This window comes from Microcaecilia unicolor, chromosome 2, assembly GCF_901765095.1.
Source record: "Microcaecilia unicolor chromosome 2, aMicUni1.1, whole genome shotgun sequence".
Lineage (NCBI taxonomy): Eukaryota > Metazoa > Chordata > Amphibia > Gymnophiona > Siphonopidae > Microcaecilia > Microcaecilia unicolor.
The window spans coordinates 109357287-109377432 of record NC_044032.1 but is presented as its reverse complement, the minus strand read 5'-3'; the positions used below and the strand labels follow the sequence as shown (position 1 = coordinate 109377432).

The 20146-nt window shown below is 46.8% G+C and overlaps 1 protein-coding gene across 3 annotated transcripts in view; it reads right to left on the bottom strand.

Moving 5' to 3' along the window:
- The window catches only part of ERBIN (erbb2 interacting protein), a 405835-nt gene that overhangs the window by 327235 nt on the left and 58454 nt on the right, over positions 1-20146 (bottom strand). For all 3 annotated transcript variants that reach the window (XM_030193205.1, XM_030193207.1, XM_030193206.1), the window contains exon 2: positions 12810-12878. The gene's annotated coding sequence lies outside the window, so the exon portion shown is untranslated. The remainder of the gene's footprint in view (positions 1-12809; positions 12879-20146) is intronic.

Here is a 20146-nt window from a genome sequence, read left to right as displayed (position 1 = left end):
AGAGGGGGAAGTCCCTATCTGACTGCAACTGCTGCTGGACCAACTATGCTAAAATCTGGAGCCAAAAGGCTCCCAGAACCCCACTGGGAACTGTCAAATGGACCCGAGGGGGAGAGGAAAAGAAGACTCCTCACCCCCAAGACCCGAAGTAGAAGGAACAGGTTCACGCTGCTGAGAAGCAGGAGGAGAAGCAGCCAGTGGAGGGAGGGAGGAGGGGGGGGAGTCAACTCTGGCACCCCGGGCTGTTTTTAAAGTCTGAAATGGCCCATCACACTGTGAGCACAGAGAATTGGCAGCAGTGCTATGATGTGGCTCTTGACACAGTGCAGCACTCTCCATGCGCCATCCTGAGGTCAATAAGGGTATTAAACCAGGGAGATTCCTTAACTGCCATATTCCTGCACTGGGCTGCTATGATTTTTGTTTTCTTTTTTTGCAGATAGCTCTTAAAGCTGCAGTAGCAGCACAATAGCCTTACTCCCTCAAACACAAAATAAAACTGCCAAGGTAGTTTGGGAGCGTGGAATTTTAGCACCTGGGAGCTGCAGAGGGAGTTCATGGGGGACAAACCCAAACAGAGTGAACAGACAACAGGAGTGGAGGTTTAGGGACCCGCACACCTCAGGCAAAATCCCTCCGGACCAAGCAAAAGCCTCACCCAGAAGCATTAAAAAGCACAACTAGGGGCTGCGGAGACATGTTCTAAAACCGCAACAGTGAACCTGGGAGCTCGACCATGCTGTGCGGCCGCAGCCAGCATAGCAAGGAACTAGGCAGAGCACCAACAGCATGATCTACCACCTGCTAGAAGGTAGAGAAAAATGAAAAACAAAATAATGTATATTTCCAGGGAGCACCACCAGTGTTATATCCAAGGCCGTGGAGTCAGAGTCATGGAGTTGAGCCAGTAAAAATGTACAGACTGATGCCAATCTTCAAGCTAAATAAATAAAACAACATTTATAATACATGGGTAAATTCATTTTTTGTCCTGTTAAAGCCCAATATCAATTCACTTTTTCCAGGGCTATTAATCAACAGGAATCCACCAACCTGATGTGATACGCTCTCCGATTGATGCTCGGTACTTCTTTATTGTGCACACTCTGCAACTGGCAATAAGAGAGTCTGCAAGAAGGGCATGCTATTGGTCTAATTGACAAGGTGAGGAATGTAATTATTGCTGCCAGAACACCTAAAATTGTTTCCATTTTGAAGAGAAGTGTTGGACAAGTGGCAATTGATTAAGCCATATGCTGGGGTAGTATCTACTTAATATCAACTGAGAATAAGTTTGATTTTGAAAGATATCTAGATTAGGAGGAGCATGCAAAGCGTCTCTGCATAGAAAAGGATTCCACTGAACTCACAGAGAGCTAATGGGAAAATTAGGTTCTTACCTTGGTAATTTTCTTTCCTTTAGTCATAGCAGATGAAGCCATTACGTATGGGTTATGTCCATCAACCAGCAGGGGAGATAGAGAGCACTCAAACTTTCACAGTGCCCTCTTGGCCAGCTAGCTCCACTGCCTCTTCAGTATTTGAAGCTTCCAAAGCAGTATGGCAAACCGCAATGGGAATCACAAGAGCTTTCCTCACAGCGAACGATGGCCCATCACAAGGGCATGAACTCATAAAGGAGGGAATGCACATCCTCCTGGAGGGAATACACTCATCCTCCTTATAAGTGGAGGGGAACACACGCGCCTCCTGGAGGGAATCACACATCCTCCCAACACACTGGAGGGAATGAACTCATCCTCCTATTTATAGAACTGGAGGGGAACACACGCGCCTCCTGGAGAGAATCAACACATTCTCCAAAACATGCTGGAGGGAATGAACACATCCTCCTAAATTTAAACTGAACATGAATCCTGAAGATTGTTTTCCAACTTTCTCCCAAGGAAGGAACTTCAGGAAATTAGAACAGAACCTGAAAAACAGATTCATAGCATACAGACAATCATACAGGGAGGGCTCATGGCTTCATCTGCTATGACTAAAGGAAAGAAAATTACCAAGGTAAGAACCTAATTTTCCCTTCCTTGTCATCAAGCAGATAAAGCCATTACGTATGGGATGTAACAAAGCAATCCCTAGATAGGGTGGGAACAAGCCACACCACGCGCTAGCACTTGTGCACCAAAACGCGCATCCCTCCTGGCAGCCACATCCAGCCTGTAATGTCGGGCAAAGGAGAGCTTAGAAGCCCATGTTGCTGCACTGCATATCTCTTGAAGAGAGAGTGCTCCAGTTTCAGCCCAAGAGGAAGAAATCGCTCTAGTAGAATGTGCCTTAAAGGCTACAGGTGGAACCCTGCCGGCCAGCAGATAAGCTGAAATGATAGTTTCTTTGAGCCAGCGGGCAATAGTGGCCTTAGACGCTGGAGACCCTCTGCGAGAACCGGATAGCAAAACAAACAGATGATCAGAAGTCCTGAAAGAGTTAGTAACTCGCAGATACTGCAGCAGAGTCCTGCGCACATCCAAAAGGTGCAGCTGCCCAAAAGATTCTGGAAACTCTTCCTCTGAAAAAGAGGGCAAGAAAATAGGCTGGTTTAAGTGAAAGGCTGAAACCACCTTAGGCATAAAGGAAGGCACGGTACGAACCGTGACTCCGGACTCTGAAAATTGCAGAAATGGGTCTCTACAGGACAGCGCCTGGAGCTCTGACACCCGTCTCGCCGAGGTAATGGCCACCAGAAAAACGCCTTCAGTGTCAAGTCTTTCTCCGATGCTCGCCGAAGTGGCTCAAAAGGAGATGCCTGCAGGGTTTTCAAAACTAGCCCCAGGTTCCAAGCTGGACAGGGTGCTCGCACTGGAGGTCAGAGCCGAAGCACCCATCTAAGAAACCGTGCCACATCTGGGTGAGCCGCCAAAGACACGCCTTCCACCTTACCACGAAGGGAGGCCAACGCTGCCACCTGCACCCGCAGGGAATTATAGGCCAAGCCTTTTTGTACACCTTCCTGCAAAAAGTCCAGAATCGGCGAGACAGGAGCCCGCACTGGAACAATGGCTCTGGAAGGACACCAAGACTCAAACAGGCACCAAATCCTGGCATAAGCCACGGAAGTGGACCGCTTGCGGGCTTGCAGGAGAGTGGAAATAACTTTATTGGAATAACCTTTATCCCTCAATTGCGCCCTCTCAATAGCCATGCCGTAAGACCAAAGCGGCCGGCGTCCTCCATGGCTACCGGTCCCTGAGTCAACAGGTTCGGTACCAGAGGTAACGGCAGAGGAGCCTCCAGAAGCATCTGTCGGAGGTCTGCATACCAAGGTCTCCTTGGCCAATCCGGGGCGATGAGGACCACTTCTCCTGGGTGCAGCCGAATCCGCAAGAGCAGGCGCCCTATCAAGGGCCATGGGGGAAACACATAAAGTAGACCCGGAGGCCAGGGTTGAGCCAAGGCATCCAACCCCGCCGAGCGAGGATCTCTCCGTCTGCTGAAGAAGCACGGGACTTTGGTATTGGCACTTGTCGCCATCAGATCCATCACGGGCTTGCCCCATTTGGCACAGATCTGCAGGAATACTTCGTCTGCCAGATTCCATTCTGCTGGATCGATCTGATGCCTGCTCAGATAATCGGCCTGCACATTGCTCTGACCTGCAATATGAGCTGCCGACAGACACTGAAGATGCAGCTCGGCCCAGTGGCAAATCAGTTCGGCCTGCGTGGCTAGTGCTCTGCACCTTGTTCCGCCTTGTCGATTTATATAGGCCACCGTTATCGTGTTGTCCAACATCACTCTGACAGCCAATCCTTCCAGGGTCACTTGAAAGGCCAGAAGCGCCTGAAACACCGCTTTCAACTCTAGGCGGTTGATGGACCACTCAGACTCCTCGGGTGTCCATAGACCCTGGGCATGCTTCCCCTTGCAGTGTGCGCCCCAGCCCTTCAGGCTGGCATCTGTTACCACTAGGCACCAAACGGGGAGCGTCAGCGGCATTCCTCGCCGCAGCATGCTGTCCGAGAGCCACCACTCCATGCTGAGACGGGCCACAGGGAGCCAAGTAAGTCTGCATTGGTAATCCTGAGAAATAGGAGACCATCTCCGGAGTAGGGAATACTGTAGAGGTCTCAGGTGCACTCTCGCCCAGGATACCACTTCCATCGTAGCTGGACAATGTCCCAAGCTCGCGGGCGGGGCATCCTCAGGAGCAGACGGACCTGATTCTGAAGCTTGCACCACCTTGGCTCAAGTAGTAACACATAGCCCGAGACTGTGTCGAACCTGGCCCCCAAAAACTCTAGAGATTATGAAGGGGACAGGAGACTTTTGACCATATTGACGACCCAGCCTAGAGACTGCAGTACTGAGACCACTCTGGCTGTAGCTTGTAAGCTCTCTGTTGCAGAGTCTGCTCTGATGAGCCAGTCGTCTAAGTACGGGTGAACCCTGATACCTTCTCGCCTGAGAAAAGCAGCTACTACCACCATTACCTTCGAAAAGGTTCGGGGAGCTGTGGCGAGGCCAAAAGGCAAGGCCCTGAACTGGAAATGTTTTCCCAACACCGCAAACCTCAGAAACTTCTGGTGCGGGGGCCAAATCGGTATGTGCAAGTAAGCTTCTTTCAGGTCTAGAGACGTGAGAAACTCTCCTGGCTGAACCGCCGCAATGACGGAGCGCAGGGATTCCATGGGGAAATGCCGCACTCTCAGGGACTTGTTCACTTCTTTTAAGTCCAGAATAGGGCAAAAGGACTCACCTTTTCGCGGCACCACAAAGTAGATGGAGTATCGGCCGCAGCCTTGCTCGACGGGAGGCACCGGGATCACTGCCCCTAACTGAATCAGACCTTGTAAAGTCTCATCCACCGCCGCCCATTTGACGGCAGAACCGCATCGGGACTCCACAAACACGTCTCTTACTGGGGCGTTGAATTCTATTCTGTATCCATCTCTGATCAGGTCCAGAACCCACTAATCTGAGGAAATCTTGGCCCACTCCTCGACAAAGAGGGAAAGCCGTCCTCCGATGACAGGCATCGAGGAGAGGGCCGGCGCACCATCATTGAGAGGGTCGCCCCTGAACTCCTGGTCTTGAGCCACCGGCTGCGGAACGCTTGTCCGAGTGAAAGGAGTTCCTCTGCTGACCACTGGCACGTGAAGTGAACCCAGCAGAACGCCCCGGGCAGTACCTTCTAGCTTCACGGAAGCGAGGTCTGTACGAGGAGTGGACCGCCTGGCCCTTAGAGGAAGGCCTCTGCCTATCTTCGGGCAAGCACTGGAGTTTTGAATCACCCAGGCCTTTCACAATTTTCTCTAACTCCTCACCAAATAGGAGAAGTCCTTGAAAAGGCAACTTCACCAACCTTTGCTTAGAGGCCGTGTCCGCTGCCCAGTGTCATAGCCACAGACGACGGCGAGCCGCCACTGCTACTGCCATTTGTTTAGCCGAAGCTCTGACAAGGTCATAAAGGGCATCAGCCAGGAAGGACAAGGCCACCTCCATCCGCGGAGCCACATGCAAGAAGGGCTCCGCTCCATCTCCGGGCTGAGCCACTGCCTGTTGCAGCCAAGCTAGGCAGGCTCTCACAGCATAACAGCTGCATGCAGACGCCCGAACAGTGAGACCTGCAATTTCAAAGGACCGTTTCAACGCTGTTTCCAGCCTACGGTCTTGAACATCCTTCAGGGCAACACCTCCTTCAACAGGGAGGGTAGTTCTCTTTGTCACCGCAGTGACTAGGGCATCCACTGTAGGCATTTGAAAACGAGCCATATGTCCCTCACGCAGAGGGTATAACTGCCCCATAGCCCTGGAAACTCTCAAAGGTCCCTCGGGGTCAGCCCACTGAGCCGAAACAAGCTCTAGGATGGAGTCATGCAAAGGGAAGGCTCGAGCAGCTTTCTTGGTACTAGCCATCCTGGGATTACCCGAGGAGGCCATGCCACTGACAGGATCTTCAATCGAGAGGGCCTGCAGGGTATCTGAAATAAGCGCTGGCAGCTCATCACGGTGGAAAATCCTCACCGCGAAGGGATCATCCAGATCCTGTGGTAAATCCGCACCTGACTCTGGTTCCTCAGACCAAGAACGTCTGTCACAGTTCTCCGAATCCTCACACCCCGACCACGGGGGGGAAAAAGGTGCACCACAATCTGAAGGAGAATTAATCCTTCTGCGCTTATCTTTAGGCCAAGCATCCAGGAAAAAAGCCTCACTGGGCAGTCCCAGGTCAGAATCCATCGGGGGGGCAATCAGAGGAGCCTCAGGCGACCCTTGAGGGAGGGCTCTTTTCATCATGTATGCTTTATGCAGCAAAAGCACAAAATCCGGGGAGAAAATCTCACCCTGGGCACCCAAATCCTGTCCGGTGCTAGCCACTCCTGAAATAACCTCATCTCGAGGTGCCCCACCAGGCTCAGGTCTCTCCGTGTCCATGGAGGCCGCGCCATGCGGTGTAAGCAAAATGGCGCCCGCTGCCAGCTCAGAGCGGGAAGAAACATCGCTCGCCATGCTCGGGCCGGCTCCTACGCCAATACAGCACGATTTACAGAGCCCTGCTGCTGATTTGCGCTTGCCACAAGTGGAACAGCGCTTTACATTGTCCGCAGCCATCGCCGTAAAACGGCAGTAAAATCCAAAAATGGCGGTTCGCGCCAAAATCGCCCCGATCGCGGGCCCACCCCGGAGGAGTTGGAAAACACTCTTACCTCAAGGGATCTAGTGTACAACTACGATCCTGCTGAAAATCAGGTCAAAAACCTCTGTTCCAGCGTCTCTGCGTTTAAAAACGCGACGTGACTTTTTTTTTTTTTAAGCTGTGAGGAAAGCAGAGGTATTGAAGACTCCGGAGGCTCAGATGAGTGGGAAAGGCAGGGAAAGGGCGAACCTATATGCCTGCATCCACTGTTGGTGGGTAAGGACAGGGAAAGCAAGGCAATATGTCCACATCCACAGAGGTATGGGTAAGGCAGGGAAAGGGCTAACCTATGTGCCTTTAAAGTGAGGCTGCTATAGCCTCCAACACCCCGGTTAACAACTGGCAAGCCAGGAACCACCTCCAGGCAGATTTTTCTGGAGCTCAAACAAGCTGCAGCCACCTGCTAAGGGAGATAGAGAATACTGAAGAGGCAGTGGAGCTAGCTGGCCAAGAGGGCACTGTGAAAGTTTGAGTGCTCTCTATCTCCCCTGCTGGTTGATGGACATAACCCATACGTAATGGCTTCATCTGCTTGATGACAAGGAAACATTTGTTACAACTTGGTTATGGATTACATTGTGCAGAGTTGTGCGAGACATTCAAATATCATTAGGAATATGACAATGGGACATCAACATAGAAACATTGGAAGGAGACAATGGGAAGCTAAAGGGCAGTGTTAGATACAAAGACATATGGTGTACATAGTTCCGTGAATAAGTGTATGATTGACTGGATTACGGGATGAGGGATCAGAAGTGGATGTATGTTGCATTGATGAACAGTGAGTATGGACTCTATGTGTTTTGGCTCTTTCCGTAAGTTTGTTCAAACAGGTGAGTCTTAAGTAGTTTACGGAAGGAAGCTTGTTCGTTAATCACTCTTAGGTTGCGCATCAAACTTCATTACTAGAGGTAAAATTGACACTGAAAAATTCTGGTCTAAATTAATCAATTACTTTCCATCTCACATTCACCAGTTTTAATTCAGAATTGCAATGACATGTGCAAAGCACTACTAAATGAGATAGTGCCTGAAAAATCTAAACCCAGACCTATGAGAAAATTGTCTACATGGTTCAATGATGAACTTTTAAATAATAATAATACATAAATAAAACTATTTATAACTTACTATAACTCAATCTAAGCAGGAACAAAATCCAAATTAACAAAAATAAATAACAAAAACATACATTGTAATACCTAATACAGGCTTACACGAGGCTGTGAAAATAAAAACAAGACATCAGTCTCTATTGAAATGAAACTATCATTCATCTGATGATCCATATGCACACAACTAAACTTATGGGTCTTTAAATCCTTCTTAAATTGAGTGATTTCTTGCACACGACGAAGTTCCATGGGTAATGCATTCCACAACCTGGGATCTTTAACACAGAATACAGTATATTCTTCTAGGTAAATGTGCTGAAAAGAGGGAACCTCAAGCAATAGCTGTTGTGAGGATCTGAGAGAATGTGATGGTTGATAGTGTCGTAGAGTGGCGCTGAATGTTTGGGAAAGACAACCGTTTAATATTAAAGTCATTGTAAACATCTAGAACGAAGCTAGTCCAAGGCCAGAACTGAAGAAACCTGGAACAATTGGTATATCAAAGTAACAGAATATGAACACAAAATCAAGAAAGCCAAAACCACTTACTATGCTAATTTTATAGGTGGAGCCTCTTTAAACACAAAAAAGCTCTATGCTCATATCTAAATTTGCTAAATACACTGCCTGTCTCAGTCACCCCTGCACTCCATTACCTCCACGTCGCATCTGTGTGTGACATACCCCGCTGCCTTCCACGCTACTCCCTCCTACGGCCTGCCAACATCTAGGCTGCGCGCTCGTTTGGAGGAGACTGGATTCGGGTTGGCACTGCTCGTGCCCGCCCCTCGCCGACATCACCCTGGGCCTTCTTCTGCAATTGCTGCTGCCTCTTTGCCTTGTAACAGGTCATCCTGGTTCCAAGTGCCCTGCACTGGTCCTGGTTTCAGCTCCCAGCCCAGCTCCTGCTTCCAGTCCTCGCTTCAGCTCCCAGCCCAGCTCCTGCTTCCAGTCTTGGCTTCAGCTCCCAGCCCAGCACCTGCTTCCAGTCCTGATTCCAGCTTCCAACACAGCTTCTGCTTTCAATCCAGCTCCTGACTCCAGTCCTGGTTCCAGATCCAGCACAGCTTCTATGTCCAGCACAGCTCCTGCCTCCAGTTCTAGTTCCAGCTTCCTGCCCCTTCAACACCTCTATTTGAGCAACCTCTTCAGCAGGTACCCACCACCTATCACTTGGTACAGTCTGTCCCCTGAGCAGGCAGGCAGTACTAATCCACTACAGTCCAAGGGTTCACTCATCCTGAAACGTGACACAGCCATTAACATTACAAACAGAACTATTCCTTCCAACTAGCTACGTACTTTCAAATGGACCCATGAAGACACACACTGATCAGCATTGGTGGAGTTTTTAGGTTAGCACCAGCTAGTTCTTATTGCCCCTGATGCAGCCTGTAATTCTGGTAAACCATGGCCATGATGAACACCTGTTTATAAATCCTGGGAGTTTCGAAACAACTCATTAAAGAATGTTTTCTTCAATAAGGTCTGCTTCTTTCTTTTGTTCCACAATCACTACAGATAAAATATATTCATATGGCTACTAATCCTTCACTAGGCCTCCCAGTAAATAGGACTTGGTCCTCCCATCTACATTAAAAACAGTCAAATACTTCCTTCATAAGTATGCTTCTTCCCATTACTCCTTAGATGCATGCCCAACCTACATCCTTAAGTCCACTCCAGTCCAATTTACAGAATGTTTACAATCATACCTCTCTTATATGTTCTCACACAGTTTATTCCCCGAGAATGACGGTAACAATTCCCACCCCTATCCAAAGAATCTCCAGACCAGTAGGAGCGAAGATTCTAACTATAGAACAGTTGCCTCTATTTTGATCTTAATCAAGGTGATGGTAGGTCTATTAGCCCATCAACTCAAAGAATATCTTCAAGCACTTTCTATTCTTCCAGTTCACTACTACTACTACTACTATTTAGCATTTCTACAGCGCTACAAGGCGTACGCAGCGCTGCACAAACATAGAAGAAAGACAGTCCCTGCTCAAAGAGCTTACAATCTAATAGTTCACAATCTGGCTTTAGGACCTCATACAGCACAGAGACAGTACTATCTACTCTGCCAGCCAGTTTCAGATTTGAACTAAGCAAGGGCAAAAATAATATAATTCTCCAATCTGACACGCTTAATGCATTTGACACTGTCAACCACAACATTCTGTTAAACCTATTAGACTACTTTGGGATTAGTGGAGAATTCCTACAATGGTTTGAAGGCTTTTTGAAATTCAGATCTTATAAAGTGAAACAATCTGGTTGCTTATCTCCATGGGTTCGTAGCTGTGCAGTCCCACAGGAATCCCCCTTATCACCAATACTGTTCAACATTATGATGGCTCCTCTAGTACACCTACTTGAATTTTATGGTTATAGCTCCTTTATGAATGCAGATGATACATCTCGCTATTAAAAAGTATGTACATTGTAACAAGAAATCCTGCCTAAAATTAAAAATGGTCTAGACCTAATCAAATAGTTGAAACTTAACAGGGACAAAACAAAATTCCTAATACTAGCCAACTCTTATCACCCCATACCTCACAAAAGCTTCACCACTGACAAGTCATACTCCTTTAACCAATTAAAATCTTGAGCATTACCATCAATCAGTACCTATCTTTTGAGTCCTCTCTGCCCCAGCTCACTCTTTCAAGCTATCATCCAATCCCTAGTACTTTCCAAGCTTGATTATTGCAATGCAATTTATGCAGAAATCAAGACCACCCTCCTCAAAAAAGCTGCAAACAGCTCAAAATACTGCAGGTCACCTTGCTTGCAGAGCTTCTCGCTGCTCCTCTTTTAATGAAATTACATTGATCTTATATGGCTTCTCACCGTCATATATGCACCATATTTGAACTGACTTCACATAATGCATCACTAGCTTCTAGAGATAATCTCAAACTATATCACCCTAGCTGCAAAAAGATACAGTACAAATCAATCCACAATGCTGGCTTATTCCAAAGTGCCGAGCACTGGAATTCACTACCAAAACAATTGAGATCTATGGGCAATTTCTTGCAATTCTGCAAATTACTGAAAACATGCCTGTTAAACTCATCCCTCATCAAAGAATCTGACTAGTTTCTCAGAACAACTTGATTAAATTCCTTCACTTATGTCTAATTCTGTTCAATGCAACAGCACATTCTTGTCTGTACCAATGTATTGTGTGTGTGTGTGTGTGTGTGTGTGTGTGTGTGTGTGTGTGTGTGTGTGTGTGTGTGTGTGTGTATTGTGTGTGTGTGTGTGTGTGTGTGTGTGTGTGTGTGTGTGTGTGTGTGTGTGTGTGTGTGTGTGTGTGTGTGTGTGTGTGTGTGTGTGTGTGTGTGTGTGTGTGTGAGAGAGAGAAAAATGGGTTCTCCCCTCCTACCAGCAGATGGAGGTAGAGAAAGCTCTCTTTTTTTTTCTACTGTCCGACTCCTACTATGTATAGTAAATCTATGTATAGTAAATCTAAGAGAAATTTGATTACAGAAACATAGGGTATGATGTCATATACAAAATTACAGCTAATACACCACAACATATATTTATTTGAAGTTGTCTGAAAAAGATTGCTGTCAAATAACAATGCAATACATTTATGCACCTAATATTTTTTTATTTATAAGTAATTCAAAATAATAAGCAAAATAAGTTTATTTCTATTTATGACATTTGTATCCCACGTTATCCAAAAATACTAGGACTATGGGGCATTCAATGAAGCTACAAACTGGTAAATTTAAAATGAATCGGAGAAAATTTTTCTTCACTCTACGTGTAAACTCTGGAATTCGCTGCCGGAGAATGTGGTAAAGGCGGTTAACTTAGCGGGGTTTAAAAAAGGTTTGAACAGCTTCCTAAAGGAAAAATCCATAGACCATTATTAAAATGGACTTGGAGAAACTCCATTGCTTATTTCTGGGGTAAGCAGCATATAATGTTTTGTACTTTTCAGGGACATTGCCAGTTATTTGTAACCTGGATTGGCCACTGTTGGGAACAGGACGCTGGGCTTGATGGACCTTTGGTCTGTCCCAGTATGGCAATACTTATGTACTTATCCCAAATAAGATAGGTCAATGTGGGTCACAAATAACAAACATCAAGAGAAGAACAAGCCAGTATTTGTGTAGAACAGTGAGCTGACAAAGAAAAAACAATTTCATTCTTGATGAAAAGTAATAGATATTGCAAACAACTAACCTGCTTGGATCAAGAAATCCAACAATGAATTTGGTTCCTAGTGGAACAGCTAAGAAAGACTTGGAAAAGATTGCAGAGCTGTATCTCTACATACAAAAGATTTGACTCATCCAAGCCAAGGTATTTTCAATAAAATCATATGTATACGAAAGTTGAACAGTAAAGAAGCAAGACAGGAAGAAAATCTTTGAATTATGGTGCTAGGTAAGAATACTGACTGAAAAACAAATCAAATTGTATTAGAAGATAACAAACAAGCTTTCCTTGGGAGTTAGGTGACAAGACTTCAACTTTCATACTTCTGACATCATGCAGAGAGAGAAAGATCATCAAAGAAAAACATGTTTGGCAAGGTTGAAGGTCAACACAAAAGAGAAAGGCCAGCAAAGCGATGGATTAATACAGTTACAGCTATTGATGCCACTCTTAAAATTTAGCTGCCTGACTGAAGACCAAGTACTGCTCAAGGAAAATATCTAGGCACTATCAAAGAGGTCACTTAATATGTAACATAGTAAAATGACAGCAGAAAAGACCAGCATGGCCCATCCAGTCACCAAATGTGCAAACTGTCATACCAATGAAGCTTAATAAATTGGAGTGTATGAATGTATGCCTAAGATGTTCTCCTGCCCACCTAAAGCACCAGATGAGGCTTTTCTGCCAAGACCAAAATCTAACCCCCCTCCCCCCACACACACACACCTCTTCATTATTAAGCCTTGCTACCCACTTTACCCACAACAAAAAATTACGTTAAACTGGTTAATGCATAACCATGATCAGTTTCTCAAATGGTAGATTTGTTCACCTACCCGATACTGCAGCTTTTCATTTCACCAGTTCACAACCTGAAATCTTTGGGCTTCATTTGCAAAGGTGGGCTAAAATAAAAATAAGAATGAATGAATGAATGAATGAATACCAACCATTATTCAACAGTGAATTTCAGTCTCCCAGTCTGCAGGACATAGATTAGTTTTATTCTTTCATCATGGTTTTACATACATAATTATTCCTACATTAAATAATTCTCTATCTAGTTGCCTCTCTTTTACACAATCAGAATACTAGATAAGGTAAAAGAAAATGCCATCATTAGTTATAGTTTTAAATTCGTCACTCCTTCAGTGCAAGATTATTTTCTTTATTTTTGCATCACATCTATCCTCAACTCATCACCAAGGTAAAGGATCAGAGTCATCATGGACAACACGTTGAAATCTTCTGCTCAGTGTGCAACAGCAGCAGTTACAGCTGCAAAAAAAAAAAAAAAAAAAAAAACTACCAGAGATTAGGAAAGGAACAGAGAATAAAACAAAAAAACCAGTAATACCTCTGAATACTCTCCATGGTGAGACCACACTAAGAACTGTGTGCAGTTCTGTCATCACATATAACAAAAGATATAGAAAAGGTACAGAGCGACCAAAATAGTTAAGGGGGTGGTATATGAGTAAAGGCTGGAGAGGTTGGGGCACTTCAACTTGGAGAAGAGATAGTTGAGGGGAGTTATAAGAGGTCTACAAAAGCCTAAGAAAAGTGGAACTGAAACAAAAATTGATTGTATACCCTCACGAAAAGTACAAACACAAGGGAACATGCCATGAAGTTACAGAGTAATACATTTAAAATAAATAGGAAAAAATATTTTTTTCACTTACTGCCGTAGTTAAACTCTGGTGGTAAAAGAAGTTAATGTAGTTGTATTTTTAAAAGTTTGGGCAAATTCCTGCAGGCAAAGTTCACAAACCATTATTATAGTAAACCTGAGGAAGCCACGCCTTGACCCAGCACATCGCCCACACTCTCTCCTGGAGGACATGCCTTATGCACCCCCAGTATGCTGGCAGCTACTATCGCCAAAATGACCACTGTTCCCACCTCAGAGATGAAACATGCGGCAGCCGCACCAGAGAGCTGGAAGCTGAGGCAGGAACCCCCGCAGGGTCAACTCTTGAGACCACCGCTTTCTTAGCCATGCCTCTGAAGGCCGAGTAGCAGACAGCCTGCATGCCATACAGCGGCTGGAAGAAGGGCAATGGGTCCAGCACTTAGAACAATGCTTCATGTAGTGAGGCAGACTCTTTTTTTTTTTTTAACAAGAACAGTTGATGTTGCCCCCCCCCCCCCCCCCAGTGGCCCTAAAGGGAAAAAAATGCTTACCAGCCTTGACTGCCCCAAGTGCTCCCGAACCCAGTCCCACCAGAGGGCAAAGCATGTTTCTTGCCTCGCTTGGGTCTGAGCGCACACCGTGTCACAACCCAAGGAAATGGAGATCCCTGAAGCCTTCTGTCTTACTCTTCGCTTGCCTCTCTGCAATAGTTTGTTTTTTTTTTTTTTTTTTTGGGGGGGGGGGGGGGGTTATTAAATTACCAGCTCTTCAGTATAATCAATACCCAAGCAGTGAGACCTGAACAACAATTCCTAGGAAGATCCTGCCTCAAAAAATCAGAACATCAACTGTACAAGAAAACCAGAACAAGCTATGGAAACTGTAAAGACGAATATGTGAGCATCAAATCTAGTGAAAGAAAGAAATTAGTCCCTGCACAAAAGTGCCTGCAACTCAGACTGTTGTGCAGAAGCCATCGCCACCAAAAACACTGTCTTCAAGGTCAAATCCTTCAAGGACAGCCGATCCAAAGGCTCAAAGGGCACTCACCAGAAAGCCCGCAACACCACATTAAGCTGTCACTCTAAATAAAGAGGCTTCCGAGGTGGGCATAAATGAGTGATCCCACACAGGAACTGCACTACATCCGGGTGTGCTGCCAAAGAGATCCCTAGAATTCCCCCCCCCCCCCAAGGCGGCGACCTGCACCTTCAGAGAATTCAAGGCCAAACCCTTCTCCATACCCTCCTGAAGGAAAGCAAGAAGATCCACCATTGAAGACGCAGATGTAACAAGCATTCTAGAAGCACACCAGGACTTAAAGGCCTTCCAAACCCTAGCATAGGCAGCCGAAGTAGACTTATTCTGAGCCTGCAGCAAGGTAGCACTCACCACCTCCGGGTACCCCTTATGACTCAAGCACACAGGGCCAGTCTTAGCAAGTTCGGGGCCCTATGCAGACCAATTTGGTGGGGCCCCATCATAGCCCCGCCCAAGTCCCACCCCCACCATAGCCCCACCCCATTGATAAGATTATTCCATTTTTAGAACATTTTTTATTTATGAAATTTCAAATAAAGACAAATGAAGCTAAACTTGTACAAAAAAACTGATTGAAATAATAAGCACAATGCTATCATGAAACCTCCCCTCCCCAGAAATTATTCAGTTCAAGTCCACTACAATTAGTAGTTCCAATTCTCATAACAAAGGAGAATAAAGGAAAAATATTAAGAAAAGATTCAGTACTTTCAAATTCCCCTATTACTCTGTAACCCAAATATGCAATAAAATAAAAATGAAATGAAAAGATATACAATAAAATAAAGTGATGTGTGAAATATAATGTACAATATAAAAACATATAGACCACCAAGGTATTAAAATTGTTTTAAAATATATACCACAGCTCTCTGACTCTGTCTGTCATCCATAACTGTCTGACAACACACAGAAAAAAAATAAGTAAAAACAAATTGTCACAATTTATACCTTATACACCAATATACCAGCCATACGGAAAATGCAGACCATCAACAATATGAAGCTAGCAAGGGATCATAATACCACAATTCTCATGCAGAGCCACAAAACACCCTTTTAGAGGTAGTGTGTCATGATTTAGGCTCTACACCCTTTCTGATGTTTGGTGCCACCTTAGTAAGGCCAACACACAATCTCTCCACTGCAAAACACTATACACAAACTTGTGCAAAAACACACTCATAACCTTAACAAACCATAAACAGCACTAATTCCAAGGACAGAACGAGCTACAACCTTATGCGTGGCGTGGAAAGGCAACTGTAGTTACACCTGGCTCTAAAACACCAGTGCACAACCTAGTGAAAAAAAACAAACAAAAAGGGATTCAAACTATACGCTAGCAGAATACTGCACCTTCCTTGATCACACTTGAAAAACACATGAAGGCAAAATACTGAACTGGAAAGTTACCTCAAGAAGTCAGACTCAGCATGCAGCAATACTACAAAAATTGAAACGTACATGAAAAATATCACAGATGCACATTTCCAAAAACTGACATATTCCAATTAATAAATCCTGAATAAAATAGTTTTTTCTACCTTTGTTGTCTGGTGACTTTGTTTTTCTGATCATGCTGGCTCAGTATCCGATTGTGCTGCTATCTGTCCTCTTAACTCCGTTTCCAGGGCTTCCTTTCCATTTATTTCTTTACTTTCCGCCTTTCTTCATTTCTTGCCCTACATCCGTAAGTAAAAGCTGGGTCCTCCGCAGACTTGACTGTCCAGTGGATCCAGCTTCTGCCTATTTTCTATATCCATGTGCACTTTTTCTCCTCTCTTCCTTTTCCCTCACCTCATCTCCTTCCTCACTCTTCCCTTGCCTCCATCCATGTCCAGCATTTCTTCTCTCTCCTCCATCCACCCATGTCCAGCGACCCTCCTGTGCCCCCTGCCCCCCACCTATGTCCAGAAACCCCCTCCCCTGCCATCCACCCATGTCCAGCGACCCTCCTGTGCCCCCTGCCCTCCACCTATGTCCAGAAACCCCCTCCCCTGCCATCCACCCATGTCCAGTGACCCTCCTGTGCCCCCTGCCCTCCTCTGCCATCCACCTATGTCCAGAAGCCCCCCTCCCCTGTCATCCACCCATGTCCAGCGACCCTCCTGTGCCCCTGCCCTCAACCTATGTCCAGAAACCCCCTCCCCTGCCATCCACCCGTGTCCAGCGACCCTCCTGTGCCCCCTGCCCTCAACCTATGTCCAGAAACCCCCTCCCCTGCCATCCACCCATGTCCAGTGACCCTCCTGTGCCCCCTGCCCTCCACCTATGTCCAGAAGCCCCCCTCCCCTGCCATCCAACCATGTCCAGTGACCCTCCTGTGCCCCCTGCCCTCCACCTATGTCCAGAAACCCCCTCCCCTGCCATCCACCCATGTCCAGCAACCCTCCTGTGCCCCCCTGCCCTCCCCTGCCATCCACCTATTTCCAGAAACCCCCCTCCCCTGCTATCCCCCCATGTCCAGCGACCCTTCTGTGCCCCCTGCCCTCCCCTGCCATCCACCTATTTCCAGTCCCCCCTCCCCTGCTATCCCCCCATGTCCAGCGACCCTCCTGTGCCCCCTGCCCTCCACCCATGTCCAGCGACGCGACGCTCCTCGTTCCCCTGCTCCCCCTCCCTCCAGCCACCTGAGCCCCCCTCCCCGACCCGCCAAACCACCCTCTTCTACCACCCGACCCGCCCGCACCTCACCTGACCCAGCATTTTTAAAAAAGCTACAAGCGGCAGTGCCTCGCGTCTGTAAAACAAGAAAAGTCGCTTCGTCCATTGGCTGGCCTTCCCTCATGTCCCGCCCTTGTGGAAGTTACATCAGAGGGCGGGACATGAGGGAAGGCCGGCCAATGGACGAAGCGACTTTTCTTCTTTTACAGACGCGAGGAGGCACTGTCGCTTGTAGCTTTTTTAAAAATGCTGGGTCAGGTGAGGTGCCGACGGGTCGGGTGGTAGAAGAGGGTCGTTTGGCGGGTCGGGCAAGGGGGGCTCAGACGGCTGGAGGGAGGTGGAGCAGGGGAACGAGGACTGGAGAGTCGCGTCGCTGGACATGGAGGGCAGGCGAGCAGTGGCGGTGGTCAGAGAGGCGAGGCAGACTTGAGGCGGGCCGCGCGGGGCCCTATGCGGCCACCTCGGTCGCCTCTGCCTAAGACCGGCCCTGCAAGCACACCCTCTCAAGAGCCATAAGAACAAAGGGGAGGATCCTTCAAGCAGGAGCTGCAGGTGACTATCGACCATGAGTCTAATCTGGTCCACGTACCATGACCAAGGCCAGTCGAGTGCCACCAGCACCAGGAGACCGAGGTGATGAATGACGCAACCCAGGAGTCGACCAATCATAGGCCACAGAGGAAACACATACACTATGCCCTCTGCCGGTCACAGCTAAAGATCATCATCCAGGCCCTCTGCCTCCAGATCCAGGAGGAGGCTCGGATAAGCCAGTCGTCCAGATAAGGATGAACTCAAATGCTCTCTTTCCAGATAAAGGCCGCTACTACTACCACCATCACCTTGGAGAAGGTTTGGGGCACTGTCGTTATACCAAAGGGCATGGCCTGGGACTGATAGTGTGTTTAGAGAACTGCAAAGCAAATGAAACATAGATGGGGTGATCAGATTGGAATGTGCAAATATGTCTCCTTCAGATCCAAGGAAGTTGAAACTCTCCCTGATGCTGATTGCACATGGAGTGCCCGGTTGATGCTTGAGATCCAACACCAGGCGCCAAGCTCTGTTCTTTTTTGGCACCATGAAATAAAAGGAGTAGTGCCCATGAATGGCCACTTGTATCGCCCCCAGACACAGAAGCTCCTTGATGGTAGGCAGAACCACCCACACCTTGTGAGGGGCTTTGCACGGAGTCTCCTGCCTCAATTCTAAGCAATAGCCGTCTTGCACCACGTCGACCCTCTGATCTGATGTCATCTCTGCCCACTCCCCCAGAAAGAGCAACAAACGCCTTCCAACGGCAATCCCAAAGGAACGGACCAAGACCCCATCATTGCGAGGTCCGGGAGGTGGGCGCATTCATGGGAAACAGTAAGTTGAGGAACACAGTCTGTTCCCCTTGAAAGAGTGGTTGGCACTGCTGAAAATGCTGCCTCAAGAACGTACCACCCAATTTCCTGAGTCTATATTTCCTGGCCTCCTGAAACCAAGCACGGAACTGAGAAGTTCGGGAGGATGGCTTTGCCTTGTCCTCTGGTAGTCTCTGGCCCTTAGAATCTCCCAGGTCCTCGCCAAACAGAAGTCTTCCCCGGAAGGGGAGTTTCGCCAGGCAAGCCTTTGATGCTGTATCCGTAGCTCAATGCCACAGCCAGAGCCACATGTTTGCCGTCACAGCCAAAGACATGCTCTTCACTGAAGCGCAGAGAATATATTATAACAAATCAGCAAAGTAGGCTACACCATGCACCAGATCCTCATTTGCCACAGTCTCTTGTACCCAGCTCAAACACACCCGAGCCACAAAACAGCCACAAACCGCAGCCTGCAAACACAACACCGACACCTCAAAGGACAACTTAAGCAAAGACTCAAGATGCCTGTTGAACATCCTTGAGGAACGTTCTGTCCTCCAGAGGCAGAGTGGTCTTTTAAGTCACTGCAGTAATGACAGAATCAACATATGGAAGCCGAATGGAATCCAAGTGCCCTGCAGGCAACAGGTAAAGGCAGGACATTGCAGTAACCACACACAATCCCGAATCTCCATGGTTCTTCGGCAGATAACTCCAGAAGAAGTGGGAGCATATCTGCCTGGCATGGGCGTAGTTTGACGGTTTCACTTGGGGGGGGGGGGGGCAAAGTATGGGGCGGGGCATATTAGCATATTCATTTGTGTGTGTGTGTGTGTATATATATATATATATATATATATATATATATATATATATATGCTAATATGGAGGAAGGAAGGAAGGGAGAAAGAGCTGGCTTTTTTGGGAAAAACCATAATGAATATGTATGAGATCTCATACATATTCATTATGGTTATTCACAAAAAATCCACGTACTCCAAAATGACAAAAATATATGTGCTGCACTGACTGATAATAAGCACACAGAAGGCATGCAATATAATGCAGGAAGGAAAAAGGCCTCAAAGAGCTCCAAGATATTAAATATTGCATGCCTTCTATGTGCTTATTATCTGTCAGTGCAGCACATATATTTTTGTCATTTTGGAGTACTTGGATTTTTTTGAGTTATTTGCTGGGTTGCTAGTATTTCCACATCACATCGGATTTTTAATTTTTAGTGATATTCCCCAAAAAGCCAGCTCTTTCTCTCTTCCTTCCTTCCTTCTTTCCTCCTTATCCAGAACTCCCTCTTCCTCTCCAGTAGTATCTCCCCACCCCCTTTCCCATACCATGCCAGTGTAGACCTTAACATAGTAACATAGTAGATGTCAGCAGAAAAAGACCTGCACGGTCCATCTAGTCTGCCCAACAATTTACTCATTTTGTGCTACTTTATGTGTATACCTGACTTTGA